The sequence below is a fragment of the Mizuhopecten yessoensis genome, unplaced genomic scaffold (assembly GCF_002113885.1).
Source record: "Mizuhopecten yessoensis strain PY_sf001 unplaced genomic scaffold, ASM211388v2 scaffold10933, whole genome shotgun sequence".
NCBI classification, from domain to species: Eukaryota; Metazoa; Mollusca; class Bivalvia; order Pectinida; family Pectinidae; genus Mizuhopecten; species Mizuhopecten yessoensis.
In genome coordinates, this window is record NW_018408794.1 from 679,108 (window position 1) to 687,968 (window position 8,861).

Sequence of the window (8,861 nt, forward strand, 5' to 3'; positions counted from 1 at the left end):
AGTGTACCATAATAAAAAGGTAACAGTCTTCATACAAATTAAACATACTTTACTGTACAACAAGGCTAACCGGTTCTTCAGTAAGATGCCTTACTGTAAATGATACAGATTTGTTTTAATACGTACATGCCATGGGCAGCAGCAGCGCTTGTACTTGCATGTGCAAATCGACCCGCAATCATTCTCAGATCTGCAGCGAGCACGGATCGGGAAAGGAAACAAACCTCTTTTCCTGAAAACAAAATTGATACTGATTTTAAGAAAAATACTATAGCTGAGACCATGTCAAGGCAATTTCATTTTTTTTTTTTAAACCCTACGAAATTATAATAATACAATTGAAATGCCCCAAAAATAAATAACCCGGCAAGGTAAAAAACAATTAAGTAAATGCAAACCGAAAGATATTGGAAGTTAATACTTCTATATGATAAAGCCTCGACATTGGTAAACATGGTTTTCAGATAAAATAGTTACCAAACTTCAATGTTGTTTATTGCAGTGCTTTGCATAATGCAATTGGTGATATTTGAAAGATATAATATATATATATATGCAATTGTGAATCAGAAAAACATTCAAGGTCCTTGTGATGGTTAAACATAAAAATGACAAAAGTTTTCATGTTGACAGGACAACGACACCACACAGAAAGTGATCGACGTCATCATACATTATGACGTCACAATAAAACCTACCAAAATTGACGCCAAAATTAACGATGCACTTTAACGTCAACATTTGAGGAAAAACAAAGATGGTGCTACAGAAATAGATACATGTATGTATAGCTACAGGCATGAGTATAGCAACACACTTTTTCACATACAGTTTTTTATATGTTCATGCAGCGAGCTGTGTTTTTAGAACAATTTAATCCAGGTTTTAATATATCGATTAACATTGATTCTTTTGACTCTCGCTGTACAGTGTCTAATGTAGCTTGATATATAGGAACTACATGAAATTTATCATTTGCACAAGAGTGTATATGCTTATTAACAGTTAAAAATCTAAGATGGTCATTTTTGTCTGTTGTCTGTTAAGTGTCATATGTTGACGAAATTCAAAACCAGTTTGTCCAATGTAAAATTCAGAACAATTTGCACAGATCATTGCATAAACAACATTCCGAGATCTACAGTTCATATTAGCTTTTACTCTTTTTTTTTCTTCTCCATTTTTGAATGTAAATTCTTCTCCTTCAAAAATAATACTACAAACACCACATCTTGGTTTGTTACACTTCGTCACACAAACATTTTGTTTAGAACCAATACACCTAAAAGTACACAATAATCATTCAATAGTTTAGGTTGTCTTTTACAATTTATGATTTTCTTTTTGCAAAGGACGTTCATCTATTATCATAAAGTTTTCATAGCTTTTGATAATTTGAAACACATTAAAGTTACATTGGTTGTAAGTAGACACAAACAGTACTATTTCACACTTATCATGATTTTTTTGTTGAACGAGCAAAGGCCCCTTGTCCCTAGCCTTTTGAATGCCGTGTAATATAAGTTCATCTGGATAATTATGAGTTTTAAGAAAAGAGCTCCAGTAAACTGTGTTTCCACTTACTATAGTAACTAATTTAGAAGCTAAATTATATGGTATGTTGATCTTAGTGTGTTTAGCATGAATAGAGAAAAAATCTAAGTAATTATGAGAATCAATAGTAGGTTTTGCATAAATGTCAGTAGAAATGTTATTGTTTTCAACTTTAACTAAAACATCTAAAAATGGCAAAGCGTTATCGCTAATTTCAATAGTGAATTTCAAATCAGGATGGAACGAATTTAACTCGGAGTGAAACTCATCTTTATCAGGATTAGGGGGCCAAATTATAAAACAATCATCCAAAAATCTCAAAAAATTAGTTTGAAAAATAAAGAAAAATCAGCATCCTTACTGATTGCAATTTTCTCATGAACATTTTCCTCTAAATATCCTAATACCAGTGCAGCATAAGTAGGCGCAACCGTAGAACCCATAGCAGTACCTTTGGTCTGCTGATAGTACTTGTCATTAAAATAAAATATATTTCTTTTGAGTACAATGTCCAAAGCATTTAAAATAAATTCCTCATTAAATCTTGAGTCAATTTTTGTAGGGCATTTACGTAGCCAATATTGTATAGCTTCAATACCTCCTAAATCATGCGAGATGTTTGTGTACAAACTTACAACATCAAATAATACTCATTTGGAATGACTTAAGTAAATGTGTTAGGAAATCAAAGTCATCCCTGATATAACTTTTAAATGATGGACAAATGGGTTTTAAAACTAAATCTAAAAATTGACTTAAACGTTGTGCGACAGCATGAGGTCCACCTACAATTGGTCTCAATTTCAAATCGCTTGGACATTCCACATCAATGACGTCAGATTTCTGCTGTTCAATAGTTTCTGCTATGATAGAACTCTTGTGAAATTTAGGAAGGCCGTACAAATATCAAGGGTTTATTTACAAATATCGAGGGCTTATTTACAAATATCGAGGGTTCATATATGGCTGATATACAAACATGTATGTGTCCTATTTATTACGTATATCATCCATCAATTGATTATAAGCATTCGCTATTAGTACAAATCAACGACTGCTAGTGCTATGCCCAAACAGTACATTTCATACCAAATATATGAGCCCGCTTAACTCGAACACTCGGATAACTCGAAGTTTTCCTACGACCCCGTCGACTTCGAGATAACGAAGTTCGACTGTATATCAGTCTTATATATCAGTCTGCACTCGTGTTCTCTGAGTAAGTATAACACACACATGTATTCACCCATCAAATATCATGGGGCCATTGATCCCTCAAAACTGAATATCAAGGGTCTATATTACAAATATCCAGGGTGTATAAACAAATATCCAGAGGTTATATACAAATATTCAGGGTGTATATAAAAATATCAAGGGTATAACTTACTTGCGAGAAGCCATGATTGGTTCACACATTTCACATTCCTGTTTCCGGCAAATACCGGTTTCACCGTTGGGACACAGACAAGTCTTTTTATCCTCGGCACATTGGTCTGATAGTGCGTCAGCATACCGTGTAGATATAATGGCTGTGGGATCAAATAGAATAATAAACAATGAAAATGCTTAACTTTTAAGTAGAAGAATTTACTGAAATTATATATTTAAAGTCAAATAAGATCATACAATACAATAAAATGATATGGTGTTTCTTACTGAAACATTTCTAATATAAACGAACAATATACGCTCGTCACGTGGCATGTAGAAAACCTTTATATCTCGTTGTACAAAAAGTGTCGTGTTTAAAACCTTTATGATGCATTCTTGTAAAAAAATGTATTAAAACCTTGAAATGTAAAAATAAAAAAGTATTTCTTAGTAGAGTTGAATTATTTCGTGGAGATTTTGAAATAGAAAAAAATTTTCCTGTACTTTACCTCACTAGCCTGTAGCAGTATACTTTGCACATATAATTTCCCCTCAGACACAGCACTTGACTTGGCCCAATGTGATGATACATTCTGTAGTTTGAACCAAATGCATTATGCAATTTAGGGTTGAGACTACTTTAAACTTTACTCTGAGTTTATTCTGATATAGTCCATATTGCTATTTTCTTTGATAAATCGGTTCGTTTCGTATCAATCAGAACAGCCCTATACACAGAAGCAGGTCTAAAGAGCAAATGAGTGGTCGCCCATTCAGCAGGAACGACCGGAGCACGACTGACTGTGACGTAGATGCAGCGTTGTGTAAAAAAAATCTCAACCCTTGAAACGTAATGGACTTAGTCCAACAATAACGTTTGTGTTGAGTCAACTGTAGTACCGGAGGTGAAACGGATGTTGTCACGAACACAAACATGGTAGCATCCCGAACATCAAAGAGGTTTTGCCAAGATTCACTGCGTTCGGAGACTGGCTACGATCGATTCAGAATGACTACATATTATACTATATCTGTATGTTATGTATAACAAGATTTAGGATGAGTAAATTTTAAAGTAAAACCACGGACTTAGATAATCTAATCTAATTCCGTGGTAAAACTAAGCTAGGTCACCTAAACCATTAACTTTGTTTCTAACTTTTTTGAAAAACAACCATGTTCTCAAGTCGTCAAACACTCACCTAGGCACAAGCACACAGCGAAAAGGACTACAGCGATCTTCATGGTTCCGTCTGGTTCTGTCTGTTGAAATAATACAACCACGCGTTAGTTTCCGCGTTTTATAGTTAGTCGCATCCTGCAAAGTCGGGTTTTCCAGGAAAAACATCGTTTCTATAATACATCTTAATACATAACGACATGTTGGAGTTTCCGTAAATATCTTCCGGTGAAAATGAAAGGATGGTTCGACAAAAACTTAACCCATTAAATTTCTACAAACAAGGGCCGTGGCATGTAACCGCAAACACAGTGACAAAACGTAGTACACCGAGCGCCAAGGAGAGTCTGGCTGACCACAGACAAAAACATGCAAAAAATCATGTTAGACTAATTGCACGATTATAACGAATTCAAAAGGAAAATAATGCTGACTTTAAACACATCTTATTGTCCTATAGGTACAAAGCATTTGGCACAAAAGTTATAGCAAATTATGAAGCCATCTCCTATCAACAAAATATGTCATATATAAACAAGTGATGACATAGACAATTAATTTCAAATTCAACAATAGAGAGAAGACAATTACAATTTGTTCATGTAAATTATAACAGATAGATATTTGTTTTAGATAGTTATGTGTAGTTTATGTTTAGAATCATCAGCTGGATTTTACATAACATTACGACATGTTGGAGTTACCGTTCATATCTTCCCGTGAAAATAAAAGGATTGTTCGACAAAAACCTAACCTTTAAATTTCTACAAACACGGACCGTGACATAGCCACAACCTCAGGGACAAACGTACGTAGTACACCAAGCGTCAAGGAGCGCGCGGCTAACCACGGACAAAAACATGCAAAAAATCTCATTTGTCAAACTAGATGCGTCAATGATTTTCTTTTTCTTTTTTTATTGACACCATTGACATCAGAAGTGATACAAAATTAAAATTCACAAAATAATTACATTTATGTGTATGTATACTGCCATGTGTATGTATACTGCCATGTGTATGTATACTGCCATGTATGTATACTGCCATGTGTGTATACTGCCATGTGTATGTATACTGCCATGTGTATGTATACTGCCATGTATGTATACTGCCATGTGTGTATACTGCCATGTGTATGTATACTGCCATGTGTATGTATACTGCCACATCTCACAACAAATCATTTACAGTGAAGCCGAATCGACGTCGATTTTATATTGTTAAATCGTACATTTTTTAAACACTTTTTCTTCAATAACATTTGTTTAATCATACGTTGTAGAACAAACTCTTTCCTGTTTAAGGAGACTTGTCTTGATGGAGAACTTTTTTATTATTATTTAAATTGAAAAACACAGTTGTTGGAGAACGAGACTCGATTTGGGTGGGAAAATAGGTCTACATCAATCAATGTATGAGGAGGAAGAAACGCTTACCTTTCCGGAACACCCAGTTCCGCTTCTATTGGGGTTCGTGCATGGTTTTAGTTTTGATGTCATCGATTCCCATAGAAACCACTTTGCTAGGTGTCCTCACCAATCTGAGGAAAATATCTAGAAATATTCTCGGATATGTGTGTGCAAGGAAGAATTCGTCGCTGTGTTGTTAGACGTGACACGTACTGGTAAATATAAACCATCATATAAAATCCATTGCTTTATACCAAAGCCGGACGACAATTCAATACATTCACAAGTACTTCGATACCAAATATATGTCAGCTATTGTTTTAAAAACCTAGGGTTCCCTACCTACCTTACAATAAATCCAGAAGCACAACTGGCCTTCTCCCCCTACCGCGTCAACTTAACACAAGTCATACCGATGGGACAAGAGGACTTATTGTTATGTGTAACTAAGTTAAACAGTTCATTAGAAGCAGAATCATATTTGTGAATAAGTGGGAGAGAAAAATACATTCATTTAGTTTCTTTCGATAAGATTCAAGATCACTGTGGGACGGGAGACAACCCTAATGAACAGACCCGACTACACGTTATCCATTAAAACATTCATTATTGTTTACCAATTAAGGTCGTTATAATATCCTCGGGTTACCGGTTTCCGCGCACTTAAGAAGCATCCGCGATTTCGTACTCATATCGGCAGAAAACTGTTGAAATAACGGATGACTGTCATAAACACAATCTACTAATGGAAACAAAAAAACTAGCAACATAAAACTGTATTTAAAAAAACCCAGAACAAACAATGTTTTAACAAATTTCTCCCGTCGTAAGTAGCCGTCATATGTTTCAGTGTGTCTATTTTGATTTAGTGTTCAAAGAAAGATAACTCGAATACACCAAAAAGAAATTCTCTACAGTGATCTGCAAGTTTGGAATAAATAATATATCATTGATCGTCAAATTAATTATCAAAACATTTTTTTTTATAAATTTCACATTTTTAATTGATTTTTCAAGATGTCAAATTGAACGAATTCATGTAATTATATAAATTTATTTATTATATTTATTTAGTTATAACACGGACTTAGATAACAATTCAATTCAATGTTAACTCTGATAAAAATGAACTGCATGGTTATTTGATTAAAAAATCCTTCTTCTGGTGTGGAATTTTGTATTAAACTTGTAAGGCTTTGAAGCATAATAATTTGCATACATCCGATGAAACACACTTCTGCTGTTGATTTGTGTTAAGGTTTTGACAGTCTGGTCCCTTTTTTCTTCTTTAGCATGCTGAAATTAGAAAAGATACATCAATCAAGTCAGATGGACAAAATCCATGTCAAATTTGGGAATCAAACCACAGCTGTCCTGTTCAATATCTGCCAATAGGCTGGTATATTTTGATTTGAAAATGTCCACCCCTGTGTGGAAGTGGGATGTACCATGTAACGACTAGTTATCAATCAGCCTCATTATCACCCCTGTGTACATGTGTATCTGCATGGACACCTTTCAAAATGTATACCTAAGACCCAGAATTATGGGCGGATTTCAATTGGTCGAGTGTTTAACACTCGGGCCTTCCAAGCAGGCGGCCGGGGTTCGGTCCCCGAAGTCGCTGTACGAATGGAATATTAGAGAGAAAGTGTGTTTCTCCTGCCCAAACAACTCCAACAACCCAAGTGGAGTATAAATTGGTCTGGGGTGGGGGTTGCAGTATCTGTGCTGTAGCATTCAAGTGAGGTGGCACTATAAATGATACCGTTGAAAGCACGGTCCCACTACAAACAGAACACTATACATCTCCAGCACACACACAAGCATACACACATAGGGAGATATTAAGCTGGTGGCATAGGACTAGTAGTTAGCGCCTGATAAGGCAGCTCCTGTGAATTCCTCGTTATTGTATTGATTAATATATATATATATGCTAATTGTATTGGCTGTACAAAATTGTATATCTTTGTACTGTTAAGCGCTTTAGAGTGGCTTATGTTAGCTAGATATGGCACTATATCAAATGTTGTATATTTATTTATTTTTAAAACAAATAATTGGTTTGAAAAAATGTAAAATATATACCCAGAAAATGTCCACCACTGTGTGAAAGTTGGCCATGGATGTATCATGTACATACCTGTCAATCAGCATCATTATAACTTCAATCTAATCCCTATGTACATATGTATCTGCATGGGCAACTTTCAAAATTTGAAACTATCTGCATAGATTGCAAATTAAGACAAAGTATGGATATAACAGTTTGACACACTTCTTACTCAGAACAATAGTTCACATTCAAAACTGTTATTATTTCATTTTTCTGACAGCCATGCACAATTTTAGACAGACCTACAATTCATTATGTAAGGTGACATAAGATTATATAATTATCTTGCATTAAAATCCATGGCGTAGGACATATGTTATTTTAAATGCAATTTTTTGAAAAAGCTCCAGCTTAATTTAACTCAGTAAGCCTAGCTATATAACTTTTAATGTCCCTTCACCATCACTTTTGCAATACAACTTTGGAAATCTTTCTCTATTAACATATAATTTCCAGTGGATAGCCCTTGTCTAGTGAATCAGTACATAATAAACTGTGAAAACAATTTAACACTGGCCTTGTTATTCAACAATTTAAAAAAAATCTATATGATTTCATCATTGAGAATAATAGGGATTTGTCAACAAGCAGATAGGCATTTGATACAAATACAAATAGTACAAAATCAGATTGGTAATCTAAGGCAATATGGCGGCCATTATTAAAAACACACCGATTAGCAACTGATTTCAAAATACAAATACTACAAAATCAGAGATTGGGGGACACTTAAAAAACACCCGAAGCAATAGAAAACATATAAATAAACAATTTGGTTTAGTCCGTATGTCAAAATAATCTATTTATTAGCAAGTTAAGTAGATCACGATGGAGTGTAAAATGCAAGACGATGAAGGAAGTGAAATCACACGCGATTGCATCACGATGAATTTTGGTCTATATTCAGAGCCTTAAAAATACTCTTTCTAGATCGTCAGTGCGATCGAAATCGTTTTGTGTACATGATAATATACTAGATTGTAATTATGTAAACAAATTATTACATAGTTATGATCAATTACCGAGAAGTACATGCATTCATGAACCAACCCGCGATCAGTAATCTAAGGCAAAATGGCGGCCATTATTAAAATACACTGATTAGCAACTGATTTCAAAATATAAATACTACAAAATCAGAGATATGGGTTCACTTAAAAAACACCCGAAGCAATAGAAAACATATAAATAAACAATTTGGTTTAGTCCGTATGTCAAAATAA

General features: G+C 34.4%; 1 long non-coding RNA gene across 2 annotated transcripts in view; it reads right to left on the reverse strand.

Moving 5' to 3' along the window:
* Window positions 1–5,551: 5,551 nt before the first annotated feature.
* The window catches only part of LOC110463837, a 3,881-nt gene continuing 571 nt past the window's right edge, over window positions 5,552–8,861 (reverse strand). Inside the window, exons 2-3 of one of the 2 annotated variants that reach the window (XR_002464432.1) lie at window positions 6,739–6,815; window positions 5,552–5,650 (exon numbers count right to left, since the gene is read on the reverse strand). This is a non-coding gene — a long non-coding RNA (uncharacterized LOC110463837). Of the gene's footprint in view, window positions 5,732–6,738; window positions 6,816–8,861 lie in introns of both variants that reach the window. The other variant, XR_002464433.1, reaches the window with a different exon arrangement.